A 22,902-nucleotide genomic window follows, 5' to 3' on the forward strand; every position below is an offset into this window, starting at 1 on the left:
ATCAGGGCTCATCTTCTGTCCCAGCACAAAGCCCCTACACATACAGATACTACCAATACAAAACCAAACACACACAAATACCTTCTACTCCAACAGAACTCCAACTCAAACTCCCCTGTTTACAGCTCTGTTTGATAGCGCCTGTGCCGCTGCCTGACTGGCTGCAAGCTTTATAGGACCCCTAGTCAGGGAAGCCCCGACCACTAATCAGGGCTCAGCTTCTCTCCCAGCACAAAGGCCCTCAAAGCCTCTACACATACAGATACCACCAATACAAAACCAAACACACACAAATACCTTTTCCTCCAACAGAACTCCCACTCAAACTCCCCTGTTTACAGCTCTGTTTGATAGCGCCTGTGCCGCTGCCTGACTGGCTGCAAGCTTTATAGGACCCCTAGTCAGGGAAGCCCCGCCCCCTAATCAGGGCTCAGCTTCTCTCCCAGCACAAAGGCCCTCAAAGCCTCTACACATACAGATACTACCAATACAAAACCAAACACCCACAAATACCTTCTCCTCCAACAGAACTCCCACTCAAACTCCCCTGTTTACAGCTCTGTTTCCTAGCTCCTGTGCCGCTGCAGCTGTCTGTGCCGCTGCCTGACTGGCTGATACCTTTTTTGGACCCCTAGTCAGTGAAGCCCCGCCCCCTAATCACGGCTCAGCTTCTCTCCCAGCACAAAGCCCCTACACATACAGATACTACCAATACAAAACCAAACACACACACAAATACCTTCTCCTCCAACAGAACTCCCACTCAAACTCCCCTGTTTACAGCTCTGTTTGCTAGCTCCTGTGCCGCTGCCTGTCTAGCTGCTACCTTTATAGGACCCCTAGTCAGGGAAGCCCCGCCCCCTAATCAGGGCTCAGCTTCTCTCCCAGCACAAAGCCCCTACACATACAGATACTACCAATACAAAACAAAACACACTCAAATACCTTCTCCTCCAACAGAACTCCCACTCAAACTCCCCTGTTTACAGCTCTGTTTGCGAGCTCCTGTGCCGCTGCCTGACTGGCTGCTACCTTTATAGGACCCCTAGTCAGGGAAGCCCCGCCCCCTAATCACTTCTCAGCTTCTCTCCCAGCACAAAGCCCCTACACAAACAGATACCACCAATACAAAACTCAACACCCACAAATACCTTCTCCTCCAACAGAACTCCAACTCAAACTCCACTGTTTACAGCTCTGTTTGCTAGCTCCTGTGCCGCTGCAGCTGTCTGTGCCACTGCCTGACTGACTGCTACCTTTATAGGACCCCTAGTCAGGGAAGCCCCGCCCCCTAATCAGGGCTCAGCTTCTCGCCTAGCACAAAGCCCCTACACACACAGATACTACCAATACAAAACCAAACACACACAAATACCTTCTACTCCAACAGAACTCCCACTCAAACTCCCCTGTTTACAGCTCTGTTTGATAGCTCCTGTGCCGCTGCCTGACTGGCTGCAACCTTTATAGGACCCCTAGTCAGGGAAGCCCCGCCCCCTAATCAGGGCTCATCTTCTGTCCCAGCACAAAGCCCCTACACAAACAGATACCACCAATACAAAACCAAACACACACAAATACCTTCTCCTCCAACAGAACTCCAACTGAAACTCCACTGTTTACAGCTCTGTTTGCTAGCTCCTGTGCCGCTGCAGCTGTCTGTGCCGCTGCCTGACTGGCTGATACCTTTTTTGGACCCCTAGTCAGTGAAGCCCCGCCCCCAATCACGGCTCAGCTTCTCTCCCAGCACAAAGCCCCTGCACATACAGATACTACCAATACAAAACCAAACACACACAAATACCTTCTCCTCCAACAGAACTCCCACTCAAACTCCCCTGTTTACAGCTCTGTTTGCAAGCTCCTGTGCCGCTGCCTGACTGGCTGCTACCTTTATAGAACCCCTAGTGAGGGAAGCCCCGACCACTAACCAGGGCTCAGCTTCTCTCCCAGGACAAAGCCCCTACACATACAGATACCACCAATACAAAACCAAACACACACACAAATACCTTTTCCTCCAACAGAACTCCCACTCAAACTCCCCTGTTTACAGCTCTGTTTGCTAGCTCCTGTGCCGCTGCCTGACTGGCTGCAACCTTTATAGGACACCTAGTCAGGGAAGCCCCGCCCCCTAATCAGGGCTCAGCTTCTCTCCCAGCACAAAGCCCCTGCACATACAGATACCACCAATACAAAACCAAACACACACAAGTACCTTCTCCTCCAACAGAACTCCCACTCAAACTCCCCTCTTTACAGCTCTGTTTGCTAGCTCCTGTGCCGCTGCCTCACTGGCTGCTACCATTACAGGACCCCTACCCAGGGAAGCCCCGCCCCCTAATCAGGGCTCAGCTTCATTCCCAGGACAAGCCCCTACACATACAGATACCACCAATACAAAACCAAACACACACAAATACCTTCTCCTCCAAAAGAACTCCCACTCAAACTCCCCTGTTTACAGCTCTGTTTGCTAGCTCCTGTGCCACTGCCTGACTTGCTGCAAGCTTTATAGGACCCCTAGTCAGGGAAGCCCCGACCACTAATCAGGGCTCAGCTTCTCTCCCAGCACAAAGCCCCTCCAAGCCTCTACACATACAGATACCACCAATACAAAACCAAACACACACACAAATACCTTTTCCTCCAACAGAACTCCCACTCAAACTCCCCTGTTTACAGCTCTGTTTGCTAGCTCCTGTGCCGCTGCAGCTGTCTGTGCCGCTACCTGACTGGCTGCTACCTTTATAGGACCCCTAGTCAGTGAGGCTCCGCCCCCTAATCAGGGCTCAGCTTCTCTCCCAGCACAAAGCCCCTGCACATACAGATACTACCAGTACAAAACCAAACTCCCACAAATACCTTCTCCTCCAACAGAACTTCCACTCAAACTCCCCTGTTTACAGCTCTGTTTGATAGCTCCTGTGCCGCTGCCTGACTGGCTGCAAGCTTTATAGGACCCCTAGTCAGGGAAGCCCCGTCCCCTAATCAGGGCTCAGCTTCTCTCCCAGCACAAAGCCCCTACACATACAAATACTACCAATACAAAACCAAACACACACAAATACCTTCTACTCCAACAGAACTCCTACTCAAACTCCCCTGTTTATAGCTCTGTTTGCTAGCTCCTGTGCCGCTGCCTGACTGGCTGCTACCTTTATAGGACACCTAGTCAGGGAAGCCCCGCCCCCTAATCAGGGCTCAGCTTCTCTCCCAGGACAAAGCCCCTACACATACAGATACCACCAATACAAAACCACACACACACAAATACCTTCTCCTCCAACAGAACTCCCACTCAAACTCCCCTGTTTACAGCTCTGTTTGCTAGCTCCTGTGCCGCTGCGTGACTGGCTGCTACCTTTATAGGACCTCTACCCAGGGAAGCCCCGCCCCCTAATCAGGGCTCAGCTTCTCTCCCAGGACAAAGCCCCTACACATACAGATACCACGAATACAAAACCAAACACACACACAAATACCTTTTCCTCCAACAGAACTCCCACTCAAACTCCCCTGTTTACAGCTCTGTTTCCTAGCTCCTGTGCCGCTGCAGCTGTCTGTGCCGCTGCCTGACTGGCTGATACCTTTTTTGGACCCCTAGTCAGTGAAGCCCCGCCCCCTAATCACGGCTCAGATTCTCTCCCAGCACAAGGCCCCTACACATACAGATACTACCAATACAAAACCAAACACACACAAATACCTTCTCCTCCAACAGAACTCCCACTCAAACTCCCCTGTTTACAGCTCTGTTTGCTAGCTCCTGTGCCACTGCCTGACTTGCTGCAAGCTTTATAGGACCCCTAGTCAGGGAAGCCCCGACCACTAATCAGGGCTCAGCTTCTCTCCCAGCACAAAGCCCCTGCACATACAGATACTACCAATACAAAACCAAACACCCACACATACCTTCTCTTCCCACAGAACTCCCACTCAAACTCCCCTGTTTACAGCTCTGTTTGCTAGCTCCTGTGCCGCTGCCTGATTGGCTGCTACCTTTATAGGACCCCTAGTCAGGGAAGCCCCGCCCCCTAATCAGGGCTCAGCTTCTCTCCCAGCACAAAGCCTCTACACATACAAATACTACCAATATAAATCCAAACACACACAAATACCTTCTCCTCCAACAGAACTCCCACTCAAACTCCCCTGTTTACAGCTCTGTTTGTTAGCTCCTGTGCCGCTGCCCGACTGGCTGCTACCTTTATAGGACCCCTTACCCAGGGAAGCCCCGCCCCCTAATCAGGGCTCAGCTTCTCTCCCAGGACAAAGCCCCTACACATACAGATACCACCAATACAAAACCAAACACACACAAATACCTTCTCCTCCAACAGAACTCCCACTCAAACTCCCCTGTTTACAGCTCTGTTTGCTAGCTCCTGTGCCGCTGCCTGACTGGCTGCTACCTTTATAGGACCCCTACCCAGGGAAGCCCCGCCCCCTAATCAGGGCTCAGCTTCTCTCCCAGGACAAAGCCCCTACACATACAGATACCACCAATACAAAACCAAACACACACAAATACCTTCTCCTCCAACAGAACTCCCACTCAAACTCCCCTGTTTACAGCTCTGTTTGCTAGCTCCTGTGCCGCTGCAGCTGTCTGTGCCGCTGCCTGACTGTCTGATATCTTTTTTGGACCCCTAGTCAGTGAAGCCCCGCCCCCTAATCAGGGCTCATCTTCTGTCCCAGCACAAAGCCCCTACACATACAGATACTACCATTACAAAACCAAACACACACAAATACCTTCTACTCCAACAGAACTCCAACTCAAACTCCCCTGTTTACAGCTCTGTTTGATAGCTCCTGTGCCACTGCCTGACTGGCTGCAAGCTTTATAGGACCCCTAGTCAGGGAAGCCCCGCCCCCTAATCAGGGCTCAGCTTCTCTCCCAGCACAAAGCCCCTACACATACAGATACCACCAATACAAAACCAAACACACACAAATACCTTCTCCTCCAACAGAACTCCCACTCAAACTCCCCTGTTTACAGCTCTGTTTGCTAGCTCCTGTGCCGCTGCCTGACTGGCTGCTACCTTTATAGGACCCCTAGCCAGGGAAGCCCCGCCCCCTAATCAGGGCTCATCTTCTGTCCCAGCACAAAGCCCCTACACAAACAGATACCACCAATACAAAACCAAACACACACAAATACCTTCTCCTCCAACAGAACTCCCACTCAAACTCCCCTGTGTACAGCTCTGTTTGCTAGATCCTGTGTCGCTGCAGCTGTCTTTGCCACTGCCTGACTGGCTGATACCTTTATAGGACCCCTCGTCAGTGAAGCCCCGCCCCCTAATCACGGCTCAGCTTCTCTCCCAGCACAAAGCCCCTACACATACAGATACTACCAATACAAAACAAAACACACTCAAATACCTTCTCCTCCAACAGAACTCCCACTCAAACTCCCCTGTTTACAGCTCTCTTTGCGAGCTCCTGTGCCGCTGCCTGACTGGCTGCTACATTTATAGGACCCCTAGTCAGGGAAGCCCCGCCCCCTAATCACTTCTCAGCTTCTCTCCCAGCACAAAGCCCCTACACAAACAGATACCACCAATACAAAACCAAACACCCACAAATACCTTCTCCTCCAACAGAACTCCAACTCAAACTCCACTGTTTACAGCTCTGTTTGCTAGCTCCTGTGCCGCTGCAGCTGTCTGTGCCGCTGCCTGACTGGCTGATACCTTTTTTGGACCCCTAGTCAGTGAAGCCCCGCCCCCAATCACGGCTCAGCTTCTCTCCCAGCACAAAGCCCCTGCACATACAGATACTACCAATACAAAACCAAACACACACACAAATACCTTTTCCTCCAACAGAACTCCCACTCAAACTCCCCTGTTTACAGCTCTGTTTGCTAGCTCCTGTGCCGCTGCAGCTGTCTGTGCCACTGCCTGACTGACTGCTACCTTTATAGGACCCCTAGTCAGGGAAGCCCCGCCCCCTAATCAGGGCTCAGCTTCTCTCCCAGCACAAAGCCCCTGCACATACAGATACCACCAATACAAAACCAAACACACACAAGTACCTTCTCCTCCAACAGAACTCCCACTCAAACTCCCCTGTTTACAGCTCTGTTTGCTAGCTCCTGTGCCGCTGCCTGACTGGCTGCTACCTTTACAGGACCCCTACCCAGGGAAGCCCCGCCCCCTAATCAGGGCTCAGCTTCATTCCCAGGACAAGCCCCTACACATACAGATACCACCAATACAAAACCAAACACACACAAATACCTTCTCCTCCAAAAGAACTCCCACTCAAACTCCGCTGTTTACAGCTCTGTTTGCTAGCTCCTGTGCCGCTGCAGCTGCCTGTGCCGCTGCCTGACTGGCTGATATCTTTTTTGGACCCCTAGTCAGTGAAGCCCCGCGCCCTAATCAGGGCTCATCTTCTGTCCCAGCACAAAGCCCCTACACATACAGATACTACCAATACAAAACCAAACACACACAAATACCTTCTACTCCAACAGAACTCCCACTCAAACTCCCCTGTTTACAGCTCTGTTTGATAGCTCCTGTGCCACTGCCTGACTGGCTGCAAGCTTTATAGGACCCCTAGTCAGGGAAGCCCCGACCACTAATCAGGGCTCAGCTTCTCTCCCAGCACAAAGCCCCTCCAAGCCTCTACACATACAGATACCACCAATACAAAACCAAACACACACACAAACACCTTTTCCTCCAACAGAACTCCCACTCAAACTCCCCTGTTTCCAGCTCTGTTTGCTAGCTCCTGTGCCGCTGCAGCTGTCTGTGCCGCTGCCTGATTGGCTGCTACCTTTATAGGACCCCTAGTCAGTGAAGCCCCGCCCCGTAATCAGGGCTCAGCTTCTCTCCCAGCACAAAGCCTCTACACATACACATACCACCAATACAAAACCAAACACACACAAATACCTTCTCCTCCAACAGAACTCCCACTCAAACTCCCCTGTTTACAGCTCTGTTTGATAGCTCCTGTGCCGCTGCCTGACTGGCTGCAAGCTTTATAGGACCCCTAGTCAGGGAAGCCCCGCCCCCTAATCACGGCTCAGATTCTCTCCCAGCACAAAGCCCCTACACATACAGATACTACCAATACAAAACCAAACACACACAAATACCTTCTCCTCCAACAGAACTCCCAGTCAAACTCCCCTGTTTACAGCTCTGTTTGATAGCTCCTGTGCCGCTGCCTGACTGGCTGCAAGCTTTATAGGACCCCTAGTCAGGGAAGCCCCGCCCCCTAGTCAGGGCTCAGCTTCTCTCCCAGCACAAAGCCACTACACATACAGATACTAACAATACAAATCCAAACACACACAAATACCTTCTCCTTCAACAGAACTCCCACTCAAACTCCCCTGTTTACAGCTCTGTTTGCTAGCTCCTGTGCCGCTGCAGCTGTCTGTGCCGCTGCCTGATTGGCTGCTACCTTTATAGGACCCCTAGTCAGGGAAGCCCCGCCCCCTAATCACGGCTCAGCTTCTCTCCCAGCACAAAGCCCCTACACATACAGATACTAACAATACAAATCCAAACACACACAAATACCTTCTCCTTCAACAGAACTCCCACTCAAACTCCCCTGTTTACAGCTCTGTTTGCTAGCTCCTATGCCGCTGCCTGACTGGCTGCTACCTTTATAGAACCCCTAGTCAGGGAAGCCCCGCCCCCTAATCAGGGCTCAGCTTCTCTCCCGGCACAAAGCCCCTACACATACAGATACTAACAATAGAAAACCAAACACACACAAATACCTTCTCCTCCAACAGAACTCCCACTCAAACTCCCCTGTTTACAGCTCTGTTTGATAGCTCCTGTGCCGCTGCCTGACTCGCTGCAAGCTTTATAGGACCCCTAGTCAGGGAAGCCCCGCCCCCTAATCAGGGCTCAGCTTCTCTCCCAGCACAAAGCCCCTGCACATACAGATACTACCAATACAAAACCAAACACCCACAAATACCTTCTCTTCCCACAGAACTCCCACTCAAACTCCCCTGTTTACAGCTCTGTTTGCTAGCTCCTGTGCCGCTGCAGCTGTCTGTGCCGCTGCCTGATTGGCTGCTACCTTTATAGGACCCCTAGTCAGGGAAGCCCCGCCCCCTAATCAGGGCTCAGCTTCTCTCCCAGCACAAAGCCTCTACACATACAAATACTACCAATACAAATCCAAACACACACAAATACCTTCTCCTCCAACAGAACTCCCACTCGAACTCCCCTGTTTACAGCTCTGTTTGTTAGCTCCTGTGCCGCTGCCTGACTGGCTGCTACCTTTATAGGACCCCTTACCCAGGGAAGCCCCGCCCCCTAATCAGGGCTCAGCTTCTCTCCCAGGACAAAGCCCCTACACATACAGATACCACCAATACAAAATCAAACACACACAAATACCTTCTCCTCCAACAGAACTCCCACTCAAACTCCCCTGTTTACAGCTCTGTTTGCTAGCTCCTGTGCCGCTGCCTGACTGGCTGCTACCTTTATAGGACCCCTACCCAGGGAAGCCCCGCCCCCTAATCAGGTCTCAGCTTCTCTCCCAGGACAAAGCCCCTACACATACAGATACCACCAATACAAAACCAAACACACACAAATACCTTCTCCTCCAAAAGAACTCCCACTCAAACTCCCCTGTTTACAGCTCTGTTTGCTAGCTCCTGTGCCGCTGCAGCTGTCTGTGCCGCTGCCTGACTGGCTGATATCTTTTTTGGACCCCTTACCCAGGGAAGCCCCGCCCCCTAATCAGGGCTCAGCTTCTCTCCCAGGACAAAGCCCCTACACATACAGATACTACCAATACAAAACCAAACACACACAAATACCTTCTACTCCAACAGAACTCCAACTCAAACTCCCCTGTTTACAGCTCTGTTTGCTAGCTCCTGTGCCGCTGCCTGACTGGCTGCTACCTTTATAGGACCGCTACCCAGGGAAGCCCCGCCCCCTAATCAGGGCTCAGCTTCTCTCCCAGGACAAAGCCCCTACACATACAGATACCACCAATACAAAACCAAACACACACAAATACCTTCTCCTCCAAAAGAACTCCCACTCAAACTACCCTGTTTACAGCTCTGTTTCCTAGCTCCTGTGCCGCTGCAGCTGTCTGTGCCGCTGCCTGACTGGCTGATACCTTTTTTGGACCCATAGTCAGTGAAGCCCCGCCCCCTAATCACGGCTCAGCTTCTCTCCCAGCACAAAGCCCCTACACATACAGATACTACCAATACAAAACCAAACACACACACAAATACCTTCTCCTCCAACAGAACTCCCTCTCAAACTCCGCTGTTTACAGCTCTGTTTGCTAGCTCCTGTGCCGCTGCCTGACTGGCTGCTACCTTTATAGAACCCCTGGTCAGGGAAGCCCCGCCCCCTAATCAGGGCTCAGCTTCTCTCCCAGCACAAAGCCCCTACACATACAGATACTAACAATAGAAAACCAAACACACACAAATACCTTCTCCTGCAACAGAACTCCCACTCAAACTCCCCTGTTTACAGCTCTGTTTGATAGCTCCTGTGCCGCTGCCTGACTGGCTGCAAGCTTCATAGGACCCCTAGTCAGGGAAGCCCCGCCCCCTAATCAGGGCTCAGCTTCTCTCCCAGCACAAAGCCCCTGCACATACAGATACTACCAATACAAAACCAAACTCCCACAAATACCTTCTCCTCCAACAGAACTCCCACTCAAACTCCCCTGTTTACAGCTCTGTTTGCTAGCTCCTGTGCCGCTTCCTGACTGGCTGTTACCTTTATAGGACCCCTAGTCAGGGAAGCCCCGCCCCCTAATCAGGGCTCAGCTTCTCTCCCAGCACAAAGCCCCTGCACATACAGATACTACAAATACAAAACCAAAGACCCACAAATACCTTCTCCTCCAAAAGAACTCCCACTCAAACTCCCCTGTTTACAGCTCTGTTTGATAGCTCCTGTGCCGCTGCCTGACTGGCTGCAACCTTTATAGGACCTCTAGTCAGGGAAGCCCCGCCCCCTAATCAGGGCTCAGCTTCTCTCCCAGCACAAAGCCCCGACACATACAGATACCACCAATACAAAACCAAACACACACAAATACCTTCTCCTCCAAAAGAACTCCCACTCAAACTCCCCTGTTTACAGCTCTGTTTGCTAGCTCCTGTGCCGCTGCAGCTGTCTGTGCCGCTGCCTGACTGGCTGATATCTTTTTTGGACCCCTAGTCAGTGAAGCCCCGCCCCCTAATCAGGGCTCAACTTCTGTCCCAGCACAAAGCCCCTACACATACAGATACTACCAATACAAAACCAAACACACACGAATACCTTCTCCTCCAACAGAACTCCCACTCAAACTCCCCTGTTTACAGCTCTGTTTGCTAGCTCCTGTGCCGCTGCCTGACTGCCTGCTACCTTTATAGAACCCCTAGTCAGGGAAGCCCCGCCCCCTAATCAGGGCTCAGCTTCTCTCCCAGCACAAAGCCCCTACACATACAGATACTAACAATAGAAAACCAAACACACACAAATACCTTCTCCTGCAACAGAACTCCCACTCAAACTCCCCTGTTTACAGCTCTGTTTGATAGCTCCTGTGCCGCTGCCTGACTGGCTGCAAGCTTTATAGGACCCCTAGTCAGGGAAGCCCCGCCCCCTAATCAGGGCTCAGCTTCTCTCCCAGCACAAAGCCCCTGCACATACAGATACTACCAATACAAAACCAAACTCCCACAAATACCTTCTCCTCCAACAGAACTCCCACTCAAACTCCCCTGTTTACAGCTCTGTTTGCTAGCTCCTGTGCCGCTTCCTGACTGGCTGCTATCTTTATAGGACCCCTAGTCAGGGAAGCCCCGCCCCCTAATCAGGGCTCAGCTTCTCTCCCAGCACAAAGCCCCTGCACATACAGATACTACAAATACAAAACCAAAGACCCACAAATACCTTCTCCTCCAAAAGAACTCCCACTCAAACTCCCCTGTTTACAGCTCTGTTTGATAGCTCCTGTGCCGCTGCCTGACTGGCTGCAACCTTTATAGGACCTCTAGTCAGGGAAGCCCCGCCCCCTAATCAGGGCTCAGCTTCTCTCCCAGCACAAAGCCCCGACACATACAGATACCACCAATACAAAACCAAACACACACAAATACCTTCTCCTCCAAAAGAACTCCCACTCAAACTACCCTGTTTACAGCTCTGTTTCCTAGCTCCTGTGCCGCTGCAGCTGTCTGTGCCGCTGCCTGACTGGCTGATACATTTTTTGGACCCCTAGTCAGTGAAGCCCCGCCCCTAATCACGGCTCAGCTTCTCTCCCAGCACAAAGCCCCTACACATACAGATACTACCAATACAAAACCAAACACACACACAAATACCTTCTCCTCCAACAGAACTCCCTCTCAAACTCCCCTGTTTACAGCTCTGTTTGCTAGCTCCTGTGCCGCTGCCTGACTAGCTGTTACCTTTATAGGACCCCTAGTCAGGGAAGCCCCGCCCCCTAATCAGGGCTCAGCTTCTCTCCCAGCACAAAGCCCCTGCACATACAGATACTACCAATACAAAACCAAACTCCCACAAATACCTTCTCCTCCAACAGAACTCCCACTCAAACTCCCCTGTTTACAGCTCTGTTTGCTAGCTCCTGTGCCGCTTCCTGACTGGCTGCTACCTTTATAGGACCCCTAGTCAGGGAAGCCCCGCCCCCTAATCAGGGCTCAGCTTCTCTCCCAGCACAAAGCCCCGACACATACAGATACCACCAATACAAAACCAAACACACACAAATACCTTCTCCTCCAAAAGAACTCCCACTCAAACTCCCCTGTTTACAGCTCTGTTTGCTAGCTCCTGTGCCGCTGCAGCTGTCTGTGCCGCTGCCTGACTGGCTGATATCTTTTTTGGACCCCTAGTCAGTGAAGCCCCGCCCCCTAATCAGGGCTCATCTTCTGTCCCAGCACAAAGCCCCTACACATACAGATACTACCAATACAAAACCAAATACACACGAATACATTCTACTCCAACAGAACTCCAACTCAAACTCCCCTGTTTACAGCTCTGTTTGATAGCTCCTGTGCCACTGCCTGACTGGCTGCAAGCTTTATAGGACCCCTAGTCAGGGAAGCCCCGCCCCCTAATCAGGGCTCAGCTTCTCTCCCAGCACAAAGCCCCTACACATACAGATACCACCAATACAAAACCAAACACACACAAATACCTTCTCCTCCAACAGAACTCCCACTCAAACTCCCCTGTTTACAGCTCTGTTTGCTAGCTCCTGTGCCGCTGCCTGACTGGCTGCTACCTTTATAGGACCCCTAGTCAGGGAAGCCCCGCCCCCTAATCAGGGCTCAGCTTCTCTCCCAGCACAAAGCCCCTGCACATACAGATACTACCAATACAAAACCAAACACACACACAAATACCTTCTCCTCCAACAGAACTCCCACTCAAACTCCCCTGTTTACAGCTCTGTTTGATAGCTCCTGTGCCGCTGCCTGACTGGCTGCTACCTTTATAGGACCCCTAGTCAGGGAAGCCCCGCCCCCTAATCAGGGCTCAGCTTCTCTCCGAGCACAAAGCCCCTGCACATACAGATACTACAAATACAAAACCAAAGACCCACAAATACCTTCTCCTCCAAAAGAACTCCCACTCAAACTCCCCTGTTTACAGCTCTGTTTGCTAGCTCCTGTGCCGCTGCAGCTGTCTGTGCCGCTGCCTGACTGGCTGATATCTTTTTTGGACCCCTAGTCAGGGAAGCCCCGCCCCCTAATCAGGGCTCAGCTTCTCTCCCAGCACAAAGCCCCTGCACATACAGATACCACCAATACAAAACCAAACACACACACAAATACCTTCTCCTCCAAAAGAACTCCCACTCAAACTCCCCTGTTTACAGCTCTGTTTGCTAGCTCCTGTGCCGCTGCAGCTGTCTGTGCCGCTGCCTGACTGGCTGATATCTTTTTTGGACCCCTAGTCAGTGAAGCCCCGCCCCCTAATCAGGGCTCAACTTCTGTCCCAGCACAAAGCCCCTACACATACAGATACTACCAATACAAAACCAAACACACACGAATACCTTCTCCTCCAACAGAACTCCCACTCAAACTCCCCTGTTTACAGCTCTGTTTGCTAGCTCCTGTGCCGCTGCCTGACTGCCTGCTACCTTTATAGAACCCCTAGTCAGGGAAGCCCCGCCCCCTAATCAGGGCTCAGCTTCTCTCCCAGCACAAAGCCCCTACACATACAGATACTAACAATAGAAAACCAAACACACACAAATACCTTCTCCTGCAACAGAACTCCCACTCAAACTCCCCTGTTTACAGCTCTGTTTGATAGCTCCTGTGCCGCTGCCTGACTGGCTGCAAGCTTTATAGGACCCCTAGTCAGGGAAGCCCCGCCCCCTAATCAGGGCTCAGCTTCTCTCCCAGCACAAAGCCCCTGCACATACAGATACTACCAATACAAAACCAAACTCCCACAAATACCTTCTCCTCCAACAGAACTCCCACTCAAACTCCCCTGTTTACAGCTCTGTTTGCTAGCTCCTGTGCCGCTTCCTGACTGGCTGCTATCTTTATAGGACCCCTAGTCAGGGAAGCCCCGCCCCCTAATCAGGGCTCAGCTTCTCTCCCAGCACAAAGCCCCTGCACATACAGATACTACAAATACAAAACCAAAGACCCACAAATACCTTCTCCTCCAAAAGAACTCCCACTCAAACTCCCCTGTTTACAGCTCTGTTTGATAGCTCCTGTGCCGCTGCCTGACTGGCTGCAACCTTTATAGGACCTCTAGTCAGGGAAGCCCCGCCCCCTAATCAGGGCTCAGCTTCTCTCCCAGCACAAAGCCCCGACACATACAGATACCACCAATACAAAACCAAACACACACAAATACCTTCTCCTCCAAAAGAACTCCCACTCAAACTACCCTGTTTACAGCTCTGTTTCCTAGCTCCTGTGCCGCTGCAGCTGTCTGTGCCGCTGCCTGACTGGCTGATACATTTTTTGGACCCCTAGTCAGTGAAGCCCCGCCCCTAATCACGGCTCAGCTTCTCTCCCAGCACAAAGCCCCTACACATACAGATACTACCAATACAAAACCAAACACACACACAAATACCTTCTCCTCCAACAGAACTCCCTCTCAAACTCCCCTGTTTACAGCTCTGTTTGCTAGCTCCTGTGCCGCTGCCTGACTAGCTGTTACCTTTATAGGACCCCTAGTCAGGGAAGCCCCGCCCCCTAATCAGGGCTCAGCTTCTCTCCCAGCACAAAGCCCCTGCACATACAGATACTACCAATACAAAACCAAACTCCCACAAATACCTTCTCCTCCAACAGAACTCCCACTCAAACTCCCCTGTTTACAGCTCTGTTTGCTAGCTCCTGTGCCGCTTCCTGACTGGCTGCTACCTTTATAGGACCCCTAGTCAGGGAAGCCCCGCCCCCTAATCAGGGCTCAGCTTCTCTCCCAGCACAAAGCCCCGACACATACAGATACCACCAATACAAAACCAAACACACACAAATACCTTCTCCTCCAAAAGAACTCCCACTCAAACTCCCCTGTTTACAGCTCTGTTTGCTAGCTCCTGTGCCGCTGCAGCTGTCTGTGCCGCTGCCTGACTGGCTGATATCTTTTTTGGACCCCTAGTCAGTGAAGCCCCGCCCCCTAATCAGGGCTCATCTTCTGTCCCAGCACAAAGCCCCTACACATACAGATACTACCAATACAAAACCAAATACACACGAATACATTCTACTCCAACAGAACTCCAACTCAAACTCCCCTGTTTACAGCTCTGTTTGATAGCTCCTGTGCCACTGCCTGACTGGCTGCAAGCTTTATAGGACCCCTAGTCAGGGAAGCCCCGCCCCCTAATCAGGGCTCAGCTTCTCTCCCAGCACAAAGCCCCTACACATACAGATACCACCAATACAAAACCAAACACACACAAATACCTTCTCCTCCAACAGAACTCCCACTCAAACTCCCCTGTTTACAGCTCTGTTTGCTAGCTCCTGTGCCGCTGCCTGACTGGCTGCTACCTTTATAGGACCCCTAGTCAGGGAAGCCCCGCCCCCTAATCAGGGCTCAGCTTCTCTCCCAGCACAAAGCCCCTGCACATACAGATACTACCAATACAAAACCAAACACACACACAAATACCTTCTCCTCCAACAGAACTCCCACTCAAACTCCCCTGTTTACAGCTCTGTTTGATAGCTCCTGTGCCGCTGCCTGACTGGCTGCTACCTTTATAGGACCCCTAGTCAGGGAAGCCCCGCCCCCTAATCAGGGCTCAGCTTCTCTCCGAGCACAAAGCCCCTGCACATACAGATACTACAAATACAAAACCAAAGACCCACAAATACCTTCTCCTCCAAAAGAACTCCCACTCAAACTCCCCTGTTTACAGCTCTGTTTGCTAGCTCCTGTGCCGCTGCAGCTGTCTGTGCCGCTGCCTGACTGGCTGATATCTTTTTTGGACCCCTAGTCAGGGAAGCCCCGCCCCCTAATCAGGGCTCAGCTTCTCTCCCAGCACAAAGCCCCTGCACATACAGATACCACCAATACAAAACCAAACACACACACAAATACCTTTTCCTCCAACAGAACTCCCACTCAAACTCCCCTGTTTACAGCTCTGTTTCCTAGCTCCTGTGCCGCTGCAGCTGTCTGTGCCGCTGCCTGACTGGCTGATACCTTTTTTGGACCCCTAGTCAGTGAAGCCCCGCCCCCTAATCAGGGCTCAGCTTCTCTCCCAGCACAAAGCCCCTGCACATACAGATACTACCAATACAAAACCAAACACACACAAATACCTTCTCCTCCAACAGAAATCCCACTCAAACTCCCCTGTTTACAGCTCTGTTTGCTAGCTCCTGTGCCGCTGCAGCTGTCTGTGCCGCTGCCTGATTGGCTGCTACCTTTATAGGACCCCTAGTCAGGGAAGCCCCGCCCCCTAATCAGGGCTCAGCTTCTCTCCCAGCACAAAGCCTCTACACATACAAGTACTACCAATACAAATCCAAACACACACAAATACCTTCTACTCCAACAGAACTCCCACTCAAACTCCCCTGTTTACAGCTCTGTTTGCTAGCTCCTGTGCCGCTGCCTGACTGGCTGCTACCTTTATAGGACCCCTAGTCAGGGAAGCCCCGCCCCCTAATCAGGGCTCAGCTTCTCTCCCAGCACAAAGCCCCTACACACACAGATACTACCAATACAAAACCAAACACACACAAATACCTTCTCCTCCAACAGAACTCCCACTCAAACTCCCCTGTTTACAGCTCTGTTTGCTAGCTCCTGTGCCGCTGCCTGACTGGCTGCTACCTTTATAGGACCGCTACCCAGGGAAGCCCCGCCCCCTAATCAGGGCTCAGCTTCTCTCCCAGGACAAAGCCCCTACACATACAGACACCACCAATACAAAACCAAACACACACAAATACCTTCTCCTCCAACAGAACTCCCACTCAAACTCCCCTGTTTACAGCTCTGTTTGCTAGCTCCTGTGCCGCTGCAGCTGCCTGTGCCGCTGCCTGACTGGCTGATATCTTTTTTGGACCCCTAGTCAGTGAAGCCCCGCCCCCTAATCAGGGCTCATCTTCTGTCCCAGCACAAAGCCCCTACACATACAGATACTACCAATACAAAACCAAACACACACAAATACCTTCTACTCCAACAGAACTCCAACTCAAACTCCCCTGTTTACAGCTCTGTTTGATAGCGCCTGTGCCGCTGCCTGACTGGCTGCAAGCTTTATAGGACCCCTAGTCAGGGAAGCCCCGACCACTAATCAGGGCTCAGCTTCTCTCCCAGCACAAAGGCCCTCAAAGCCTCTACACATACAGATACCACCAATACAAAACCAAACACACACAAATACCTTTTCCTCCAACAGAACTCCCACTCAAACTCCCCTGTTTACAGCTCTGTTTGATAGCGCCTGTGCCGCTGCCTGACTGGCTGCAAGCTTTATAGGACCCCTAGTCAGGGAAGCCCCGCCCCCTAATCAGGGCTCAGCTTCTCTCCCAGCACAAAGGCCCTCAAAGCCTCTACACATACAGATACTACCAATACAAAACCAAACACCCACAAATACCTTCTCCTCCAACAGAACTCCCACTCAAACTCCCCTGTTTACAGCTCTGTTTCCTAGCTCCTGTGCCGCTGCAGCTGTCTGTGCCGCTGCCTGACTGGCTGATACCTTTTTTGGACCCCTAGTCAGTGAAGCCCCGCCCCCTAATCACGGCTCAGCTTCTCTCCCAGCACAAAGCCCCTACACATACAGATACTACCAATACAAAACCAAACACACACACAAATACCTTCTCCTCCAACAGAACTCCCACTCAAACTCCCCTGTTTACAGCTCTGTTTGCTAGCTCCTGTGCCGCTGCCTGTCTAGCTGCTACCTTTATAGGACCCCTAGTCAGGGAAGCCCCGCCCCCTAATCAGGGCTCAGCTTCTCTCCCAGCACAAAGCCCCTACACATACAGATACTAACAATAGAAAACCAAACACACACAAATACCTTCTCCTCCAACAGAACTCCCACTCAAACTCCCCTGTTTACAGCTCTGTTTGATAGCTCCTGTGCCGCTGCCTGACTGGCTGCAAGCTTTATAGGACCCCTAGTCAGGGAAGCCCCGCCCCCTAATCAGGGCTCAGCTTCTCTCCCAGCACAAAGCCCCTGCACATACAGATACTACCAATACAAAACCAAACTCCCACAAATACCTTCTCCTCCAACAGAACTCCCACTCAAACTCCCCTGTTTACAGCTCTGTTTGCTAGCTCCTGTGCCGCTGCAGCTGTCTGTGCCGCTGCCTGATTGGCTGCTACCTTTATAGGACCCCTAGTCAGGGAAGCCCCGCCCCCTCATCAGGGCTCAGCTTCTCTCCCAGCACAAAGCCTCTACACATACAAATACTACCAATACAAATCCAAACACACACAAATACCTTCTCCTCCAACAGAACTCCAACTCAAACTCCCCTGTTTACATCTCTGTTTGCTAGCTCCTGTGCCGCTGCCTGACTGGCTGCTACCTTTATAGGACCCCTAGTCAGGGAAGCCCCGACCCCTAATCAGGGCTCAGCTTCTCTCCCAGCACAAAGCCCCTGCACATACAGATACTACCAATACAAAACCAAACACCCACAAATACCTTCTCCTCCAAAAGAACTCCCACTCAAACTCCCCTGTTTACAGCTCTGTTTGCTAGCTCCTGTGCCGCTGCAGCTGTCTGTGCCGCTGCCTGACTGGCTGATATCTTTTTTGGACCCCTAGTCAGTAAAGCCCCGCCCCCTAATCTGGGCTCATCTTCTGTCCCAGCACAAAGCCCCTACACATACAGATACTACAAATACAAAACCAAACACCCACAAATACCTTCTCCTCCAAAAGAACTCCCACTCAAACTTCCCTGTTTACAGCTCTGTTTGCTAGCTCCTGTGCCGCTGCAGCTGTCTGTGCCGCTGCCTGACTGGCTGATATCTTTTTTGGACCCCTAGTCAGTGAAGCCCCGCCCCCTAATCTGGGCTCATCTTCTGTCCCAGCACAAAGCCCCGACACATACAGATACTACCAATACGAAACCAAACACACACGAATACATTCTACTCCAACAGAACTCCAACTCAAACTCCCCTGTTTACAGCTCTGTTTGATAGCTCCTGTGCCACTGCCTGACTGGCTGCAAGCTTTATAGGACCCCTAGTCAGGGAAGCCCCGCCCCCTAACCAGGGCTCAGCTTCTCTCCCAGCACAAAGCCCCTACACATACAGATACCACCAATACAAAACCAAACACACACAAATACCTTCTCCTCCAACAGAACTCCCACTCAAACACCCCTGTTTACAGCTCTGTTTGATAGCTCCTGTGCCGCTGCCTGACTGGATGCAACCTTTATAGGACCCCTAGTCAGGGAAGCCCCGCCCCCTAATCAGGGCTCAGCTTCTCTCCCAGCACAAAGCCCCTGCACATACAGATACTACCAATTCAAAACCAAACACCCACAAATACCTTCTCCTCCAAAGGAACTCCCACTCAAACTCCCCTGTTTACAGCTCTGTTTCCTAGCTCCTGTGCCGCTGCAGCTGTCTGTGCCACTGCCTGACTGGCTGATACCTTTTTTGGACCCCTAGTCAGTGAAGCCCCGCCCCCTAATCACGGCTCAGCTTCTCTCCCAGCACAAAGCCCCTACACATACAGATACTACCAATACAAAACCAAAGACACACACAAATACCTTCTCCTCCAACAGAACTCCCACACAAACTCCCCTGTTTACAGCTCTGTTTGATAGCTCCTGTGCCGCTGCCTGACTGGATGCAACCTTTATAGGACCCCTAGTCAGGGAAGCCCCGCCCCCTAATCAGGGCTCAGCTTCTCTCCCAGCACAAAGCCCCTGCACATACAGATACTACCAATTCAAAACCAAACACCCACAAATACCTTCTCCTTCAACAGAACTCCCACTCAAACTCTCCTGTTTACAGCTCTGTTTCCTAGCTCCTGTGCCGCTGCAGCTGTCTGTGCCGCTGCCTGATTGGCTGCTACCTTTATAGGACCCCTAGTCAGGGAAGCCCCGCCCCCTAATCACGGCTCAGCTTCTCTCCCAGCACAAAGCCCCTGCACATACAGATACTACCAATACAAAACCAAACGCACACAAATAGCTTCTCCTCCAACAGAACTCCCACTCCAACTCCCCTGTTTACAGCTCTGTTTGCTAGCTCCTGTGCAGCTGCAGCTGTCTGTGCCGCTGCCTGATTGGCTGCTACCTTTATAGGACCCCTAGTCAGTGAGGCTCCGCCCCCTAATCAGGGCTCATCTTCTCTCCCAGCACAAAGCCCCTACACACACAGATACTACCAATACAAAACCAAACACACACAAATACCTTCTCCTCCAACAGAACTCCCACTCAAACTCCCCTGTTTACAGCTCTGTTTGCTAGCTCCTGTGCCGCTGCCTGACTGGCTGCTACCTTTATAGGACCCCTAGTCAGGGAAGGCCCGCCCCCTAATCAGGGCTCAGCTTCTCTCCAAGCACAAAGCCCCTACACACACAGATACTACCAATACAAAACCAAACGCACACAAATAGCTTCTCCTCCAACAGAACTCCCACTCCAACTCCCCTGTTTACAGCTCTGTTTGCTAGCTCCTGTGCCGCTGCAGCTGTCTGTGCCGCTGCCTGATTGGCTGCTACCTTTATAGGACCCCTAGTCAGTGAGGCTCCGCCCCCTAATCAGGGCTCATCTTCTCTCCCAGCACAAAGCCCCTACACACACAGATACTACCAATACAAAACCAAACACACACAAATACCTTCTACTCCAACGGAACTCCCACTCAAACTCCCCTGTTTACAGCTCTGTTTGATAGCGCCTGTGCCGCTGCCTGACTGGCTGCAAGCTTTATAGGACCCCTAGTCAGGGAAGCCCCGCCCCCTAATCAGGGCTCAGCTTCTCTCCCAACACAAAGCCTCTACACATACAAGTACTACCAATACAAATCCAAACACACACAAATACCTTCTACTCCAACAGAACTCCCACTCAAACTCCCCTGTTTACAGCTCTGTTTGCTAGCTCCTGTGCCGCTGCCTGACTGGCTGCTACCTTTATAGGACCCCTAGTCAGGGAAGCCCCGCCCCCTAATCAGGGCTCAGCTTCTCTCCCAGCACAAAGCCCCTACACACACAGATACTACCAATACAAAACCAAACACACACAAATACCTTCTACTCCAACAGAACTCCCACTCAAACTCCCCTGTTTACAGCTCTGTTTGCTAGCTCCTGTGCCGCTGCCTGACTGGCTGCTACCTTTATAGGACCCCTTACCCAGGGAAGCCCCGCCCCCTAATCAGGGCTCAGCTTCTCTCCCAGGACAAAGCCCCTACACATACAGATACCACCAATACAAAACCAAACACACACAAATACCTTCTCCTCCAACAGAACTCCCACTCAAACTCCCCTGTTTACAGCTCTGTTTGCTAGCTCCTGTGCCGCTGCCTGACTGGCTGCTACCTTTATAGGACCGCTACCCAGGGAAGCCCCGCCCCCTAATCAGGGCTCAGCTTCTCTCCCAGGACAAAGCCCCTACACATACAGATACCACCAATACAAAACCAAACACACACAAATACCTTCTCCTCCAACAGAACTCCCACTCAAACTCCCGTGTTTACAGCTCTGTTTGCTAGCTCCTGTGCCGCTGCAGCTGCCTGTGCCGCTGCCTGACTGGCTGATATCTTTTTTGGACCCCTAGTCAGTGAAGCCCCGCCCCCTAATCAGGGCTCATCTTCTGTCCCAGCACAAAGCCCCTACACATACAGATACTACCAATACAAAACCAAGCACACACAAATACCTTCTACTCCAACAGAACTCCAACTCAAACTCCCCTGTTTACAGCTCTGTTTGATAGCTCCTGTGCCGCTGCCTGACTGGCTGCAAGCTTTATAGGACCCCTAGTCAGGGAAGCCCCGACCACTAATCAGGGCTCAGCTTCTCTCCCAGCACAAAGGCCCTCAAAGCCTCTACACATACAGATACCACCAATACAAAACCAAACACACACAAATACCTTTTCCTCCAACAGAACTCCCACTCAAACTCCCCTGTTTACAGCTCTGTTTGATAGCGCCTGTGCCGCTGCCTGACTGGCTGCAAGCTTTATAGGACCCCTAGTCAGGGAAGCCCCGCCCCCTAATCAGGGCTCAGCTTCTCTCCCAGCACAAAGGCCCTCAAAGCCTCTACACATACAGATACTACCAATACAAAACCAAACACCCACAAATACCTTCTCCTCCAACAGAACTCCCACTCAAACTCCCCTGTTTACAGCTCTGTTTCCTAGCTCCTGTGCCGCTGCAGCTGTCTGTGCCGCTGCCTGACTGGCTGATACCTTTTTTGGACCCCTAGTCAGTGAAGCCCCGCCCCCTAATCACGGCTCAGCTTCTCTCCCAGCACAAAGCCCCTACACATACAGATACTACCAATACAAAACCAAACACACACACAAATACCTTCTCCTCCAACAGAACTGCCACTCAAACTCCCCTGTTTACAGCTCTGTTTGCTAGCTCCTGTGCCGCTGCCTGTCTAGCTGCTACCTTTATAGGACCCCTAGTCAGGGAAGCCCCGCCCCCTAATCAGGGCTCAGCTTCTCTCCCAGCACAAAGCCCCTACACATACAGATACTAACAATAGAAAACCAAACACACACAAATACCTTCTCCTCCAACAGAACTCCCACTCAAACTCCCCTGTTTACAGCTCTGTTTGATAGCTCCTGTGCCGCTGCCTGACTGGCTGCTACCTTTATAGGACCCCTAGTCAGGGAAGCCCCGACCCCTAATCAGGGCTCAGCTTCTCTCCCAGCACAAAGCCCCTGCACATACAGATACTACCAATACAAAACCAAACACCCACAAATACCTTCTCCTCCAAAAGAACTCCCACTCAAACTCCCCTGTTTACAGCTCTGTTTGCTAGCTCCTGTGCCGCTGCAGCTGTCTGTGCCGCTGCCTGACTGGCTGATATCTTTTTCGGACCCCTAGTCAGTAAAGCCCCGCCCCCTAATCTGGGCTCATCTTCTGTCCCAGCACAAAGCCCCTACACATACAGATACTACAAATACAAAACCAAACACCCACAAATACCTTCTCCTCCAAAAGAACTCCCACTCAAACTTCCCTGTTGACAGCTCTGTTTGCTAGCTCCTGTGCCGCTGCAGCTGTCTGTGCCGCTGCCTGACTGGCTGATATCTTTTTTGGACCCCTAGTCAGTGAAGCCCCGCCCCCTAATCTGGGCTCATCTTCTGTCCCAGCACAAAGCCCCTAAACATACAGATACTACCAATACGAAACCA

Source organism: Lepidochelys olivacea, assembly GCF_965140295.1.
Source record: "Lepidochelys olivacea isolate rLepOli2 genome assembly, chromosome: 27".
In the NCBI taxonomy this organism is placed as follows: Eukaryota; Metazoa; Chordata; order Testudines; family Cheloniidae; genus Lepidochelys; species Lepidochelys olivacea.